This window comes from Bos indicus x Bos taurus, chromosome 2, assembly GCF_003369695.1.
Source record: "Bos indicus x Bos taurus breed Angus x Brahman F1 hybrid chromosome 2, Bos_hybrid_MaternalHap_v2.0, whole genome shotgun sequence".
In the NCBI taxonomy this organism is placed as follows: Eukaryota; Metazoa; Chordata; class Mammalia; order Artiodactyla; family Bovidae; genus Bos; species Bos indicus x Bos taurus.
This window is the reverse complement of record NC_040077.1, coordinates 14,099,144-14,118,100: the sequence shown is the minus strand read 5'-3', so window position 1 is coordinate 14,118,100 and position 18,957 is coordinate 14,099,144. Positions and strand designations below refer to the sequence as shown.

General features: G+C 37.8%; 1 protein-coding gene across 7 annotated transcripts in view; it reads right to left on the bottom strand.

The window, feature by feature from the left end:
* PDE1A (phosphodiesterase 1A) overlaps positions 1–18,957 on the bottom strand; it is a 394,734-nt gene that overhangs the window by 203,363 nt on the left and 172,414 nt on the right. The window lies entirely within an intron of this gene.

The window sequence follows — 18,957 nt, the reverse complement described above, 5'->3', positions numbered from 1 at the left end:
GGCTGTATATTGTCACCCTGCTTATTTAATTTACATGCAGAGTACATCATGAGAAACAATGGGCTGGAAGAAGCAGAAGCTGGAATCAAGATTGCTGGGAGAAATATCAATAACCTCATATATGCAGATGATACCACCCTTATGGCACAAAGTGAAGAAGAACTAAAGAACCTCTTGATGAAAGTGAAAGAGGAGAGTGAAAAAGTTGGCTTAAAGCTCAACATTCAGAAAACTAAGATCATGGCGTCTGGTCCCATCACTTCATTGGAAATAGATGAGGAAACAGTGGAAACAGTGGCTGACTTTATTTTTCTGGGCTCCAAAATCATTTCAGATGGTGATTGCAGCCATAAAATTAAAAGACGCTTACTCCTTGGAAGGAAAGTTATGACCAACCTAGACAGCATATTAAAAAACAGAGACATTACTTTGCCAACAAAGGTCTGTCTAGTCAAGGGTATGGTTTTTCCAGAAGTCATGTATGGATGTGAGAATTGGCCTATAGAGAAAGCTGAGCACAGAAGAATTGATGCTTTTGAACTGTGGTGTTGAAGAAGACTCTTGAAAGTCCCTTGGACTGCAAGGAGATCCAACCAGTCCATCCTAAAGATCAGTCCTGGGTGTTTGTTGCAAGGACTGATGTTGAAGCTGAAACTCCAATACTTTGGCCACCTGATGCAAAGAACTGACTCATTTGAAAAGATCCTGATGCTGGGAAAGATTGGAGGCAGGAGGAAAAGGGGACGACAGAGGATGAGATGGTTGGATGGCATCACCAACTCAATGGACACGTGTTCGGGTGAACTCCAGGAGTTGGTGATGGACAGGGAGGCCTGGCATGCTGTGGTTCCTGGGGTTGCAGGGAGTCAGACACAACTGAGCAACTGAACTGAAGGAAATGTTTAGTATAAACTAGATGTTATGGTTATGAAATACCCATAAATTTCCATTTTATAAATGAAAATATGGCAATAAAATCTAGTCCTTGAAAAGCACTTTAAAGGGAGCTATAAATGTCAAACATGATCTAGATGCAACAAAATTAATTTTATTTAATTTGTATAAAATTTTTTCACTAACAATATGTAGTCTTGAATAATCATTAGAATGTAATTCCTTTGAAAAGTGACTCAATCCAATTCTCTGGGTAAAAATATTAACATAAAAGTGCCCCAAGTTCTAAGTGTTCTGTTCAATCTAGGAGAAATGTATGCATTTTTAAGTCTTGAATGACTAGGAATTATAAGGCAAGGACAGATCCCATTTTCAGGGAAAAGTAAACATTCCACTTCTATCTATGACAAAAGTTCACAAAATTGTTGAATCATAAATACCTGCAGAACTTTTAAAAAAATAATAATACTCCATGAGATTTTGAGCAGGTATGGTTTGTATAAATTTCTTTTTTAAAAATTTTATTTATTTTAATTGGAGGCTAATTACTTTACAATATTGTATTGGTTTTGTCATACATTGACATGAATCTGCCACAGGTGTACGTGTGTTTCCCATCTTGAAAGCCCCTCCCACCTCCCTCCCCATCCCATCCCTCTGGGTCATCCCAGTGGACCCGCCCTGAGCATCCTGTATCCATGCATCAAACCTGGACTGGCAATTCATTTCCCATATGATAATATACATGTTTCAATGACGTTCTCCCAAATCATCCCACCCTCGCCCTCTCCCACAGAGTCCAAAAAACTGTTCTGTACATCTGTGTCTCTTTTGCTGTCTCGCATATAGGGTTATCGTTACCATCTTTCTAAATTCCGTATATATGCATTAGTATACTGTATTGCTGTTTTTCTTTGTGGCTTACTTCCCTCTGTATAATAGGCTCGTTTCATCCACCTCATTAAAACTGATTCAAATGTAGTCTTTTTAATGGCTGAGTAATACTCCATTGTGTATATGTACCACAGCTTTCTTATCCATTCATCTGCTGATGGATATCTAGGTTGCTTCCATGCCCTGGCCATTATAAACAGTGCTGCAATGAACAGTGGGGTACATGTGTCTCTTTCAATTCTGGTTTCCTAAGTGTGTATGCCCAGAAGTGGGATTGCTGGGTCGTATGAAAGTTCTATTTCCAGTTTTCATAAGGTGAATCACAACACAATTATATTTATTTTTTTGAAAGGAGGAAAGTAATCTTTATTTTCTGAAGGTCTTAACTCAGTTTACTTGGGGTAGAGGGAGTAATAACTATATAGTCATTATCCTATCATTGTGAAGATATAAAACTGCCTCCAAGTGATAAAAGAATCTCCTGTTTCATAGCTTGGGCATAGATCACTGAGATTATACTATAAAATGCATCTTTTATTGAAGAATAGTTTATGGGGATTGTTGAATTATGATAAAGCCAAGATAAATAGTAAAATGAAGTATATTCAGTCAGCAGGATTTATGAACTGTCAAAAGTATAAATAGTCTCAAAATAACCAAATAGATGATTTTAAGGCCATTTGTAAAAAATACAACATGTGTGTTTTCATTTGCTTTCAGGGTTATTACATCAAATTTAAATATTATTCTTCAAAAAGCTTGTCTAATAAAATGCACAACCATAATTTCTGTATGGCTAATGTTTGGTTTCATCACTGAAGACTAACTTGCTGTCAAACTTTCAGAAAGCTTCTCAGCGGAATAAATTCTGAAGAACAAAATTTCTGAAGCCTATTTTGGCCCCCAAATCCTCCTATTACTTTTGGCCATTAATCTAAGCCCAAAGAACCTTGTCTCATAAAACTCACTTCATAAAATACCCCTTGTAAAACAGGAGAAAATGAAAACTTTGAAACTAGAAACAGAATACCAAAAAAAAAAAAAAAAAAGCTAGATATAAGCAGATACAGCATCTTCAGATTTTCATGTAGGAAAAGTTTTTAAGGAAGATTTTTACCCTAAAAATTGTATGATTATGCCATGGCATTAAAATAGCTAGAATGTCAGGGGAAATAGCCCTGATATTAAAACAGGGAGAAATAAACTGAAATATGGGAACTGAATATAATTTAATAATTTATTAATGGGGATGAATATTTTCACACATCAAATGGGTTAACTGTAGATAATTTCTTTTAACATTTATTTTTTTTTTATTTTTTTAAGTTTATTTTATTTTTAAACTTTACATAATTGTATTAGTTTTGCCAAATATCAAAATGAATCTGCCACAGGTATACATGTGTTCCCCATCCTGAACCCTCCTCCCTCCTCCCTCCCCATACCATCCCTCTGGGTCGTCCCAGTGCACTAGCCCCAAGCATCCAGTATTGTGCATCGAACCTGGACTGGCAATTCGTTTCTTACATGATATTTTACATGTTTCAATGTCATTCTCCCAAATCTTCCCACCCTCTCCCTCTCCCACAGAGTCCATAAGACTGTTCTATTTTAACATTTATTTAGAAACCTTTTGAACTTGCATAAAATATTTCCTTGAATTCAGAAAAAGACATGGCAGAAAGTAGTCTTCCCATTAGAAAAGGAATATAAATACGTTCTTACTCTGTAGGCTTTTTAATAAGAAACACAAGAGAAAATATTTAAAAATAAAAATTTTTTTAAATATATTTTCTCTCTATTGACACCCTAAAATACTGTTAAATGATGGAAATTACCATAAAGGTTAAAGAGGTTCCAAAATGTGATAACTGCCTTTTCAACAAGAGCAGGCTCATCCCACAGTACTTGGCACACAAGTTACTACATTTTTAAAATATAAATATGTTATGTGATAAACCCATGCCCAATTTTATGTAATCCAATTCAAATTCTAAACAAGCATTTCATAACATATTTATATATATTAGATCAACATAAATGTTCAACTTTAACATGAATGTTTAGAAATGTCACACAAAGAATAAGATGTTATTGATGGCACACTTTCCCCTCCTTACTAGCCAATGTAATGGTGTGGTAGGACCATCTTAGAGTAATAAAGCCTGGTTTTGCCAGGCTTACTCGTTGTGGAACCATGAACAAGTGAAACAGATCTTTCTAGGTCTTAGAATTTGCATTTGTAAAATGGAGAGTTTGGATACGTAATTTAAATTTCTAATGTCTCTTTGAGTTCTTAGCACTCTGACTTAAAATAATGCTTTTCTCCTAGAATTTTTCAAAGCACACACTTTTTTTTCAGGTCATTGAGTATGTTTCTCTGGCATCCTCTGGTACTGCTTAACGTGGTGTTGAGCCTCCACAGGGTCCACCCTAGGCTATCCATTAATAATAAAATCTAAAATTTTAATAATACTTTACAGTCTAACATGTCTTTTTCAAACACCATAACTTTTGATTCCCAATTCTCACAATCTCTTGAGAGGAGGGGCAGTAGCAATTCTTTTTATTTCATTAAGGAGAGACCAAAATTCAAGGGGATTAGAGTCCTACTTAAATTGTAAATGCAGGGAGTAGCTAATCCGGCGCCAAACTCCAGTTTTCTGATCTCCCAACCAGTGCACTCTGTTAATGAAGTCATTTCTGAGTCATGGTTATTGTAGAGGTAGGTTACTTTTCTAAGTTTCTAACTGTGAAAGAAATAGAAATATTTGTGGCTCTAACTCCTGCATGTCTTTTAATGATGTGTTTATAGATGTCACATTTCTATCATCAGTATGTACCCATATGGTGATCTCAGCTGGGACCTCTACAGTCTACATTCTGGTAACCCTCCCTGAGATTCAGCATCCCCAGAAACTCCATCCTGACCTGGTCAGATATTTCAATATAGAGTGTGAGATGCAGTTTTGTTCTTGCTGTTACCCAGACATAGCATAAGCCTTTACCTATAAAATTTTCCTTGTAACTTCACAGGAAGAAAATTGTTCTTATTCTAGTGTTTTATTGTGTTTATCTGGTACAATTTCTTTGAAAAAACTTTTAAATTTGGTACATTCTTTCCTTTAGTTACCTGCTCTATAGTAGCAGAATTTGCCCACATTTTGCTACTGAGTATCTGGATTATAAAGCAAATCTCAAAGACTTGGAAATAGAGTGTGTTTGCAGTTCACTGACAGAAATCAACAACAAAATAATAAGTAGAAAATCCCCTATATGCTTGGAAATTAAATACCTTTGTAATTAATCTATGGGTCAGATACAATCTTATACAAGCTGTTTTTGAGCTGAATTATTAACAAAAATGCAATTTTATATACAGAAAATACAAAATAGAGGAAAATGCATACACTAAACGTAGATATTAGAAATGAAGAAAGGCTAACAATGAGTACAGTATTCATTTCAAGAAATTAGAAAAAGTTGCAAAGTATATATTGCTTTTCTCATATGGTCTATGGTTTGAAAGTGAAAATTTTAATATAATAAACATCTTTATATAATGATATCATGACAAACAAAAATCAGAAAATATGGCCTGATTTATAAATTAAATTCAATTATCATATTTAATGCCTATTGTACAAGCATATGGTATTCATTTGGTAATTTTATTATTGGATGGGTATACAACACAATATGAAATCAGCCACTTTATAGTATAATACATCCTTAAAATACAAAAGGGGTTTGAGGGTGTTCAGTATAATTTAATAAGCAGTAGACCAAACTAGGTGATCTTCTTTTGAATTTTGTTCTCATAGAAACCATAGAATACTATGTTTCCTTTAAGATAAAAAGCTAGAAAATCTGTCACTAAAATTGCCCCATGTTTAAAAATTACTACTATTAAAAGTTTTTTGCAGCCTAATTGACAAGGCTGGATTTTTATACAGATCTACATCTTCAGACTATTAAAGTGTTTTGGGATATAGTTATCAAAATCATCATGATTAAATTGAGTACCAAAGTGGGAGAATTATTATATTATAACTATGATTTCTCATTTTTAGGAATTAAGTAGTAAATGTCATCTTTGACAAGATTATCCATAGTCTATATTTAACATTTCTTCTGAATTATATAACAACATGTAAGACAGTATTCACAATGTTTTTGATATCATCATTAATATCTATTGAAAAATACTATTTACATCTTGATTTATGCTATAAAATGTATGAATATGAGAAAGATTTCAAATATGCAATGAAATATTTACAAAGAAAAAGGAACAAAACTTAAACTCTACCCCCACTCCCCAATTAAAAAAATATATATCAGCATATACAAATTTACTACATGGTTACTTTTACTATTCTTAGTAATGACTGCATATTGGCTTCAATCCTCTTAGCTATTATTACTTAGTTATATGTAATTTGTCTCCAGACTTTACCACGCTAAGTGTATGAATAAAATCACATTCATGTGTATGCCAAGATTCTGCTAGCTTCGACCTCCACCTAAGGAGCTTCCTTTTGGGGCTTCCTCTATCCTCAGGTGTATCTGGAAGTCCAAGCTGTGAGTGTATTACTTCCCAGTTTTGATAAGCACTGCATTACTGCCTCCCCCAGCACACCCTTGCAGCTCACTTACAACTGCTCTGGGCCCTCGACACTTGCCTGGGGGCCCGCTGCTCTCATTTAAGTGACCAAAATGGCCAAAATGTAGCCAGCAAACTTTCCCTTCTAAATCATAGAGCACAATTAAGTTCAGGCTTTAATATGAAACCATTCCCTGTTAAATGCCAAAAATTACTAATACAACTTAATGATTACTACAACTAGATCTTTTACAAAGGAAACGTAGTCTGTAAGCATCTCCAAGTCCCCACCATTGTGTACACAATCCCTCAGCGCATTCAGCTCATTGTTGCCGTGGCTTTTTAAACCCCTCCACTTCCAGCCATGGCTTCTGCTTCACAGTGATGTCATTACTTTTGTGCTTTCCTCTGGACAAAGAAATATTTTGCATAAAGGTATCTTTATCTTTGCAAGGCAGAAAACTGCTTGCATCTTTAAAGTGATAGTGTAGTATGTGTTGGGTTTTCTTTGCCTGTTTTTCTCGTTTCTTCCCTCTCTCTCTCTCACACACACACAAGGATTCAAAGATTTCAGAAGGGTATTTTTATCCAGAGGTCTGGTTCAAAGTGCCAGTTATGGTTATTTGTCTTCCCTGAAAGAAACCTTTGCAGAAAAAAAATGAGCTGGTCCCAAACACAGTATGTAGAAACGGGCACTTTATTCTTAAGCAACCATGGAGACAGCTGTGTGTTCTGCATCCTGATACAGTGACCACTGCCCTTTCCCTTGGCTTTCTACAAGACCTGTACTCTCTGCTTTAAGATCAACGAGGATCTCCTTTACAGGTAGATAGATCCCTGAACTTGTTTTGGGGGGGCTGAAAGGAGGTGACTAGCTTCAGAGTCTTTATTTAGACTGATGAATACCACTTTTATATTTTTAGCCTGAACCTCTCTGCCTCATCACCATCTTCACTTAGATATTTAATAAATAGCTCATAATTAATATGTGTAAAAATGAACTCCCAATATCACCCCCTTCCATCTTCAATTGTTTCTCAGTTACCCCCATCTGAGTTAATGAAGAAGCCATTCTTCCAGGTGTTCCACTTACATATTTTCAAGTTATTTGGGGCTTTGCCTGTCAATCATATCCCCTATCAAGTCCAATGCCTCCACTCTGGACACAATTCCTTGCCTACCATACACTGATAAATACTAGCTCTTGCTTCCTTTCTTGCCTTCATACAGTCTATTCTGAACAGAGCAGCCAACCTCTGCCCAAGTCCTTTGTGCCCCCCTGTCTCACTCAGAGTAAAAACTGATTTCTTTTTAATACATCTTACAAGATTCTACATGATCTTCACCCATTTGCTCCCAAACCTCCTCTCCCGTCTCAGCTCCTTCTGCTCATTCCTCCTGCATCATTAACTTGCTATTCCTTGAACACTCAGGCATGCTTCTGTTTAGAATCTAACATGGTTGTCCTCTCTAGTCTTCCTTCAGGAATCTGTGCGCTTTGATTCTCTCATCTCTTGCAAGTCTTGGCTCAAGTCTCTCTCAAATGACCACACTGACTACTGTAGTGAATGTCATCACAAATCCTGGCACCCTCATTTTTCCTTATCTTGATTTTCTTTGTCTTATTTCCATGGCAAATTCTACCTCCTAACATACTAAATAATTTGCTTATTCATCATGTTTATTGTTTATTTTCTGTCTCATTTAATATAAACTCAGCAAGGAGAAGGACAGTTATCTTTTTTGTTCAAGAGTCTAGAATAGACAGCCACAGCAAAAATAGACACCCACACATATAAATCTCTTAGAGGAATGAATGTGCTATCATCAGACTTTTATATATATATGTATTCATTACGCATATTTTCCATGGATATCAGTTCAGTGAGGGTAAGTTAGAGGATGAAATAGAAAAGGCGTAAACAATAATATTAAAAAAAAATAATATTTATTGAATATCAGGTCGGGAAAGTGAAAGTCGCTCAGTTGTATCCAACTCTTGTGACCCCATGGACTATACAGTCCATGGAATTCTCCAGGCCAGAATACTGGAGTCGGTAGCCTTTCCCTTCTCCAGGGGATCTTCCCAACATAGGGATTAAACCCAGATCTCCCACACTGCAGGCAGACTCTTTTCCAGCTGAGCCATAAGGGAAGCCCAAGAATACTGGAGTGCGTAGCCTATCCCATCCCTAGCCAGGTCAGAAACTGGGTTCAAATTTTTCTTTTATATTTTATTGTGTTTGATTTTTTAATGAAGAAACTTACTTTGGAAAGGATAATACATGTAATGAAACAATGTTCTAAATGTGCGGAAGGATATACCCTAAGAAATACATCTGTCCTCCACTCCTGACACCCAGAAGGCACCTGTTTCTTTCCTGGAGGGAAAGACTATAACTATTTCTTTGAAAACCTTCTAGAAGTGATCCACACACACATACAAATGTATGCATATTGACATGTTTTTACACCATTGATAGTTGAGTCCTGTTTTATAAGAAAATTAATTCAGTCTGAATAACAATCCCACAATGACTCAGAAAATAAATGGATGAACTGGCATCTGAGCTACTGCCTGTCTGATTTTAAAGCCCATACCAAGAAAAAATCCAGGTATTTCACCCAGAAAGTGAAAGTGAAAGTGTTAGTTGCTCAGTCGTGTCCAACTCATGCAACCCCATGGACTATAGTCCTCCAGGCTCCTCTATCCATGGAATTCTCCAGGCAAGAATACTGGAGTGGGTAACCATTCCCTTCTTCAGATCTTCCCAACCCAGGGATTGAACCTGGTTCTCCACTGCAGGCAGATTCTTTATCATCTGAGCCAACAGGGAAGCCCCAAGAGAGCTGAAAAGAAATTGACTTGTCCTCCATAGAAGCACTTTTCCTTCATTTGACAGCTAGTTAAGAAGTAAGTAGTTAGACCTTCTGTTTGTTTTTTCCAATAAATTTCTTCAAAATAAGATCTGAGATAAAGGTCTATAAAGGCGGATCTGAATGTTAAGGGTTAAATCCTCATCCATCTGAGACAGAAGAATACAACAATAAACTGAGTTTTGTTTTTCCCTGTGGCCTAAATGTAAAAGCTATTTTGTCATAAAAGTGTTTAATTTAAATCCTGATATGAAATTTTTTTAATTGTAATTTTATTTAAAGCTCCAGATATCCCTTTAATAGATAACTGGCCCTATCTCTCATTAATAACCCAAGGGGAAGGGAGTGTACACAGACTCTGCTACAAAAAAAGCAATTTGCTAATTTCAACTATTAATATAATTTAAAGTTGTAAACTCTAAAATTAATACTAAAGCCTTTGGAGACTGCAATGTTATAACTAATTTGTGCTATCCTACTCTATAACTCATCTATTCAGTATCAATATTAATGCACTTGGATACCTATTTCATTTTGTTAAAATTATGTTTCTCTTATGATCTTAATAACTTATTACTTCCTTTGCTTCTGATACAATTACAGATTGAATTTTTTTTTAATTGTAGCATGAATTTGCTCTAATATACATCAAATGCCTAATTTAAGACAGGTGCCATACTACATACTGTACAATAGGAACGAAAAGGTCATGTTCTCCATTCTCAAAGAGATTTCCATCTGGTGGGAAATGCATGAACCACCATAATGTAAAAACATTAACAAAGAGATAAAAACAAAGTACAATGAGAGCACGTAAGAGAAAGCATTGATTTTGACAGAGGATCATAAATAGCATCATGAAGGAGGGACTTCAAAGTTGAAAATTTTTAAATATTTATGCTAGATGAGAGAAAAAGCATAAGAAAAAGGCAGAGTGTTATGGTGGTACAAGATCATTTTTAAAGGAAGCAACAAGTGCTAGCCACAAATGAAATAAATCCACTCCTGGAAATTTGAAGACATTATTAAACTCAATAATGCTATGATGATCTAAAGCCAACAGTATGTTTGCTATTTGTTTCGGACATACTTCTTCTCTGTAAACCTAAATCTTTAAATTATATGCTGATTTTACATCAATAACCTGAAGAAATCAGAATGGGCAAACAAAAGAATACAAAAGGCAGAAAAGGGTCACTTTCCTATTCTGTGTATATTGATAAGAATCTTTAGGAATTCAGGGAGATTGTTAGATCCTTCTAGTAAGAAAGAGCGGAGAAGGCAATGGCATCCCACTCCAGTACTCTTGCCTGGAAAATCCCACAGACGGAGGAGCCTGGTGGGCTGCAGTCCATGGGGTTGCTAAGAGTTGGACACGACTGAGCGACTTCACTTTCACTTTTCACTTTCCTGCATTGGAGAAGGAAATGGCAACCCACTCCAGTGTTCTTGCCTGGAGAATCCCAGGGATGGAGGAGCCTGGTGGGCTGCCGTCTATGGGGTTGCATAGAGTCGGACACAACTGAAGCGACTTAGCAGCAGCAGCAGCAGCAGCAGTAAGAAAGAGAAATGATCAGAGTTAAGAGGAAAGGAGTATATAGAAAAGGTGAATGAGGCCAAGAACATGCATAGAACACCAGTATTCTGGTGGTCACTGGCCTTTCAATTCAGTCACTCAATCGTGTCTCTTTGCAACCCCACAAACGACAGCACGCCAGGCCTCCCTGTCCATCACCAACTCCCAGAGTCCATGCAAACCCATGTCCATTGAGTCAGTGATGTCATCCAACCATCTCATCCTCTGTCGTCCCCTTCTCCTCCTGCCCTCCATCTTTCCCAGCATCAGGGTCTTTTCAAATGAGTCAGCTCTCCACATCAGGTGGCCAAAGTATTGGAATTTCAGCTTCAACATCAGTCCCTCCAATGAACACCCAGGACTGATCTCCTTCAGGATGGACTGGTTGGATCTCCTTGCAGTCCAACGGATTCTCAAGAGTCTTCTCCACCACCACAGTTCAAAAGCATCAATTCTTCTGTGCTCAGCTTTCTTTATAGTCCAACTCTCACATCCATACATGACTTCTGGAAAAACCATAGCCTTGACTAGACAGACCTCTGTTGGCAAAGTAATGTCTCTGCTTTTTAATATGCTATGTAGGTTGGTCGTAACTTTCCTTCCAAGGAGCAAGCGTCTTTTAATTTCATGGATGCAGTCACCACTTGCAGTGATTTTGGAGCCCAGAAAAATAAAGTCTGGCATTTGGACATATTTATTTCCCATAGAAATCAGCTCAGACCACCTAGCAGTGGGCCATAGATTTCCCAGAAAAGCTTCCTCCTGTGTTCTCACATGGCTTAGGGGATTTCTCCTCATTCCTCGCACATGTATTTCCTCTCTTTTGCACATTTTCCTGAAGTGTGTGGATCACACCTAGCCATCTGCCTCTCTGGACTGTACATCCTGTTCCTTCAGTACACAGAGTAGTCTGTTACCTTCAGCTCTGTGTCCAGTTACACTGTTAGTTCTAGCCCTGCCTCTCAAAGTCTTACCTTGTGCCAGAGCTTTGGGCTCCTACATGCCTGGGACAGTAATTGTATCTTACTCTAAACATGGGGTTCAAATTGCTCTATACTTTTCCATAGTAAAACAGATTGATTTTTGTCTGTGACCAGAGGAAAGAATTCAAGAAAGAAAAGGCTATGCAAAAGAGGAGGGATAGTTTGAATTCCTGTACAAAGTGTTATTGTAGTACCAAAATAAACTAATCTGTTCTGATAAATGGTATATTAATAGGCATCTCCAATGAGGAGGTAGGTAGAATAAAATGTCATTGCTATGGTGATTTTAGTCTCAGGAGAATTGAAAATAACCCAAGTGAGTGTACAGACCAGACCTTTGACTGCTAAATTTATTTAGTCAGAAAGCTCTTGGCTGTGGATGCCAGGAGCAGGATTTTGATATACTCAAGTCCAGATTACAAAATGGAGCTCAGTGGGAGAAAAGGGAAGCATCTGTGGGTGAACAATATAATTTTTTAAAATATTATAAGTAAACAGGACAAACATAGAATCTGTCTGAAAAAGACACACTGTCCATTTCTCTTTGCCAAAATCATGTACTGACCTCCAATGCAGCCAGTGCAGGTCAGTAAAATAATATGGCCATTGAGTCCTTGGGATCTTAACTGCAACAACAAATTGAATGGAAAAGCTTTCCAGTGACAGGCATTTATGTTTAGATTTTTCTGTCCTGTTTTTTGTTGCACTTGGTCAGAGATCAGGTTGCTGGAATTTTTAGTAGTATTTCTGACGTTGAAAGGCACTTGAAATTTCTGTGAGCCATCAATTTTCTGATTAGGAAGATTAAGATTTGTCAAACTACATTCCTTTCCAAAGCCATAGGCTGCTAGATATGATACTTAGTCTGAAAACTAAAACACCAACACAAACACACACACATATGTTCAAAAGGAAAGATATTTAAAGTCTCTGGAGGGTAACAGTAGGAGACTATTTTGCCGTGCTGTGGTTATATAGTAGAAGCAGATTGGAATTTCAAATTATTGCCTCTTCTCAAAGGAACAGTTTGTGAACAGGTTAGGAACAAGCTGCGAAAAGCACTGTAGACTAGATTAAGTAAACTGGATCTTATTCAAAAGGTAATAGGAAGTCAAACTTGTAACTACACAATCAATATTATCAGATTTGGTTTTGAAGAAACTAACTTGTGATAGAAAGGAAGCTGAGCTGTCTAAAGAGACCATTGGCAGAAAAATCTTACACTGCTGCTGCTGCTGTTTCCTTGCTCTTTGGGACCCTATGGGCTTGGCCTGCCAGGCTCCTCTGTCCATGGGATTTCCCAGGCAAGAATACTGGAGTGGGTTGCCATTTCCTTCTCCAGAGGATCTTCCTGACCCAGAGATCAAACCCGCATCTCCTGCATTGGCACAAGGATACTTTACCACTGACCCACCTAGGAAGCCCCAGAGAAACGCTATAGGAATCTGCAAATATGACAGGAACAGATAATAATAAGTTAGCTAAATCTTCTATCATCAGACATTCATTTTTCTATTATAGTTCAACCTTCATGGATTTGAAACTATTTGACAATAATAAATGTCAAATATTGGAAAGTAGAGATTAATTATTTTAAATACTATATAAATTTATGTTTTAGTAAGAATCTGTATTTGTCTAATCCTCTCCAATATGCCAAAATCTATTAATATACAAAGTTTTCACTGCTCCTATGAGAAAACTGTCTGAGGATATTTGAAAACTGCCTGAATTAATGGTTTGTAAATCAATATTGACAATTAACAAAAGAGAGAAAATATATAATTAGACTAAACCAACAGGAGTACATTCCTCTTATACACCCATTTTTAGTTTAATTACAAAACCACATTACTTTAACCTCACCAAGGATGGTTCTAATTCATGAACTATACTCATAGGACATCTCTTATAATGTCACCCTTCCAAGTCATTGCCAATTGCGGTCTAGAGGGACTTTTGTGATAGAAATATATTTTTCCTCTTGTTATTCTTTATACTTTTACAAAGTTGTAATCAAAAACAAAGGTTTCTTCTTTATTTACAAGCCGTATAGTAACTTGAGCATAAACAAGAAAATAAATTGATTTTGCTATATTATTTCTTCCACTGAACTTCACATGAACAGTATCAGGTCAGACCCTATAGTAGCAGTGAAGAGAAGAAAGGAGGCTGTTTCATGCTGCATTTTTTCAACTTTTCATTGAACTATAACACATGTACAGAAAGTGCACAAATGTTAAGTTACAACTTGATAATTTTTCACAGATGAACATATCATTTACACCAGGATCAAGACCAAGAAAGAAAATATTATCAGGACCTCAAAATTTCCACTTGTGCCTTCCTTTTGTACTTACCCAACCCCTCAAAATAGTAAGTATTATTCTGACTTCTAAAACCATGGATTAGTCGTGCCTGTTTTTGATTTGATATAAGTGGAATTATATTGCATGCACTTTTCTGTATTTGGATTCTTTCATTCATCACGATCTTTGTGGATTCCTTAGCATATTGTTCTTTTTAGACATGATTTTTTTTCCCACAATTATTGGGTTTTTGGATAGCTTTCAGGTTAGTGCTCTAAGAGACAGTGCATCTATGACTATTCTAGTGCATGTCTTTAGAAATATATTATGTATTTCTATTAGGTATTTCCCTATGAGTTGAATTTCTGGATTTTACCAGCATGTTCTGTTAAGCATTAGTGTGCTGACTGTTGCATCCTTATTTGAGCATAAGCAGAAGTGTTTTCTCACAAAGAATGTCTACATATGGGCTGGCTGCAAAATTTGCAGGGCACAGTACAAAATAAAAATACAATGTTCCCTTTTTAAAAGCAGGAAAAGTACAGTTAGAGCTGTAATTTTTTCCGCTTTCTTATGGTCTTCCTCTTGACTTGGTGTATAACTAGATTTCCAGTAAAGAAAATTTAACAGTTAAAATTATTAGCAGGAAATTTGCCCTCTATATCTATGTTGTAGAATATCAGTTTTAAATGTGACTATATTAGCATTCAGGCTTCCCTGGTAGCTTAGACTGTAAAGAATCCTCCTGCAAAGCAGGAAATCTGGGTTCAATCCCTGGGTTGGGAAGATCCTCTGGAGGAGGGCATGGCAACCCACTCCAGTGTTCTTGCCTAGAGAATCCCCATTGACAGAGTAGCCTAGAGGGTCATATAGTCGATGGGGTTGCAAAGAGTCAGACACAACTGAGCGACTAAGCTCGCACACATAACAGCATTCAGTTTATATGTGGAATCACCAAAGTTGCATAGTTCCCTCAGACTGGCCAGACAATCACAATCCAGACTCAACAAGGCTAGAAGAAGGAAGAGTCCTTCTTCTAGTCCTAGGGAAGAAGGGTCCCTAGGCACATATTTGGCCAAAAAACTCTCTCAGTGGGGCGTGGGATACTCAGTTGCCTGCAGACCCTCACAAGAAACCAGGAGCACACCTGTGAATAGGTCAGTTCTGAGGAATGCCAGTTTCCTCTTTCCACCAGCTGCTTGAGCGACATGCCAGGTCCCAAGGTGGGCTTTAGGGAAACTGAGGCAGGCATCTCCCCTTTCCATGAGCCCACCTGCCCCAATCTACAGTAAAACTATCCCTTCAGTTCAGTTCAGTTCAGTCACTCAGTCGTGTCCAACTGTTTGCGACCCCATGAACCGCAGCACGCCAGGCCTCCCTGTCCATCACCAACTCCTGGAGTTTACACAAATCCATGTCCACCGAGTCAGTGATGCCATCCAGCTATCTCATCCTCTGTCGTCCCCTTCTCCTTCTGCCCCCAATCCCTCCCAGCATCAGGGTCTTTTCCAATGAGTCAACTCTTCGCATGAGGTGGCCAAAGTATTGGAGTTTCAGCTTTAATATCAGTTCTTCCAATGAACACCCAAGACTGATCTCCTTTAGGATGGACTGGTTGGATCTCCTTGCAGTCCAAGGGACTCTCAAGAGTCTTCTCCAACACCACAGTTCAAAACCATCAATCCCTAGGCATGTACAAAAACTGGCCATTCATCATAAAGGGACTTATATAAAAGAAAGTCTTGTGGTAAATCCCTTCTACCCCCTTATCCCTTTCTGCAATATTTGCAATTATATTTGAAATACTAAAATCAGGAACAAAAGTATCTTTGAGGTGAAAAAGGAGAAAATTATGTAAAAGACAATATCCAGAGAAAATTAAATGATAGTGAAAAGAAAGGGAAAGTACCATGGCCTGATCAAAGAGAGACCAGAATAAGAACCTTTCTGAAAAGAAGAGAGTTGAAGAGTAGCAAAAACAAGCAAAGAGTCAAGTTCAGGAGGTCAGCTAAGGTAAAAAGGAAAAGGAAATTTCCAGAGCTCTTGGAAGTCAAGTATGTCCTAAGAGAAAAATTACACAATACATGTTTGTAGAATAAAGTTCTACAAATTAGATCCAGCCAAGAGAAATAACCACAGTAAGAGTGGCGAGCTCTCAATGGAGGCCACTTGCAATCTAATTATTTATAGTGTTTAATGACTGAAGGAAAGTAAAGTTAGCCCTATAGATATTAGCAACAGAATTTTAAGACATTTAGGTGAAATCTGCCTTTTTCTGAGGGAGAAGTTCTGAAACCACATGAGACTCAACTGAAGCAAAATATATGTGAAGGAAACCATATCACAGGAGAGGAAGTAAATGGTATCATTACTGAGGTGGATCAGTCCACCCTCAGGAGGATAGACTTGGGGAAGAAGCTCTTGCAGGGCCTAGAATCAGATTCTAATTCACATGGGTATGGAATCCTGGCATTCCAAGCTCCTCAAATGTGGTCAAGAAGAGAGGCTTGTGGACTTCCCTGGTGTTCCAGTGGTTGAGAGTCTGCCAGCCAGTCCTGCAGACATGGGTTTCAATCCCTGGTATAGGAAGATCCCAAATGCCATGGGGTGACTAAGCCCATGCACCACAAGTACTGAGCCTGGGTGCCGAGAGCCTGTGCCCCACAACAAGAGAAGCCACAGTGATGAGAAGCCCACACACTGTAACTAGAGAGAAGCCCCCACTCGTTACAACCAGAGAAAGCCCATGCACAGTGATGACCAGTGCAGCCAAAAGTACATAAATAAAATTATAAAAAAAGAACTGAGGTGTGTACAGGCACTAAGAGGACATTTCCAGTTGCTTCTGTGGACTCCTCTATCTGTGAGGTGGGCATGGTCAGAGGAGGCTAGAGCAGGACCAGGATAGGGGCCCCCAGCACTCAATTGTAAGGATGGTTGACTCCCCCTGGCACGACCACCACTGTTACCAACTCACCAGTCGACTCACCCATCTGTCTTTACTTCCTAACCTACAATATTCTGATCTCTGATCTTCCTTACTCCCCGAGAATGGCTCTGGTTGTTACAACTTGTACAGCTTTTATTTTTATGAATTATGACAAATTAAAGGCCGACATAGCAAAGGATGGCCATTTTGCTTTTTTATTGTTTCAGCAATGTGAACAAAAAGCACACTGAGCAACAGAACATGTTCTTCTTAGGATAATGGAAGACAAAAATGCATTCGAAATAGACAGGTTCTGACTTCTAGGGATTTTAAAAATACTTCCATTAAACTCTGATGTCTAGCACCACTTGAGCAGCATAAATGATTTTGCCCACTTAGATCACTGCTTCTACAATTTAATCTTCTGTTTATCAAAGTACTTATCAAATTTTCCATTTTTTCAATAGCCATAAATGTAGATAAGTGCTTAAATTTTCTAATACATTAACAATGGTGACAGTTAGGGGAAGTTTCTAGATGTTTATTTTTCTCTAAATGTCTCAAACCAATGAAAGTCGATTTCTCATAGAATAACTGAAAGTCAGGTGATTGCCCACATCTGGAAGATTTATTTTAGGATATAATTATCAATAGAAGCTTGGAATGTAAGAACTAAACAGTGGATCTGATGAAATCTTGGTCCTGTCTGACTCTATGCAACACCATGGACTGTACCCCATTCTCCAGGCAAGAATACTGGAGTGGGTTGCCATTTCATTCTCCAGGGCATCTTCCTGACCCAGAGATTGAACCTGGGTCTCCTGCATTGCAGGCGGATTCTTTATCATCTGAGCCACCAAGGAAGCCCAAACAGTGGATATGAAGTGAAAATATTCAACAGGATCATATCAGAGAATAAGTCATTTTTCTTCCAAAATTTGGAATGCTTTTCCGCACATGTCACAAACTAATCATTTCATTTGAAGTATTTCAGGTGTCAGCATGGGCTCCTTACATAGACATTTTATGACTAGTCACAGCGGTCTACTCTAGCTTCCAAATGTAAAACCACACTCGAGACCCTGCTCTGTTCTGCTGTGTGCATATAAACTTTATTGAACCTATAAGTTGATTTTTTAAGGCAATGAACTTGAACTATAACTGATTAATGTTGATAAGTTACTTGATGCTAATGTTCTAGGACATAACCTGGACTAATAAGGTGAACTGGTAAATATATAATTTGTCATATACACATTCAGTCAGTCACATGCCAAAAAAAATGTGAATAATATGCACACATACCTCCCTCAAATAGGGTTATGCATGTCAAAACATTTATAATATCCACACATAAGGGTGTTATGTGATGGAGGCCTCCATGGGTCTCTAGCCCTCCTGCATGTCCTGCTGGGTACGCTGAGATTTCAGAACAATGGCTGCTTTTCATCCAAACCATTTCTCAGGTTGTGTCTGCAGTAAACAACTTTGAGGGACGAAGTAATAATGTCTCTATTTAGGACAAAGCGAAGGCTTGGCTACTATTTGCTATAAAAAGGTGGGTTCCTCTAGCACAGTGTTCCTTAGCTATGACATAAAGTCACTACATGGGCAGTGTCCATCTGAATCCACATTAAGTTGGCCTGTGGGATTTGGGGTCACAGGTAGCAAATACACATGCTGGTACTCGTGCTACTTGCCGTGCCTTGAGTAATAAAGTTTTTGCTTCTGACCTAGAAGTCTCATGTCTTCTGCCAGCATCTATGAACCAGTAATAGGCTAATTTATTTGCTTGTAACTCACTTCATGGGAAATAGATGGGGAAACAGTGGAAACAGTGTCAGACGTTAGTTTTTTGGGCTCCAAAATCACTGCAGATGGTGATTGCA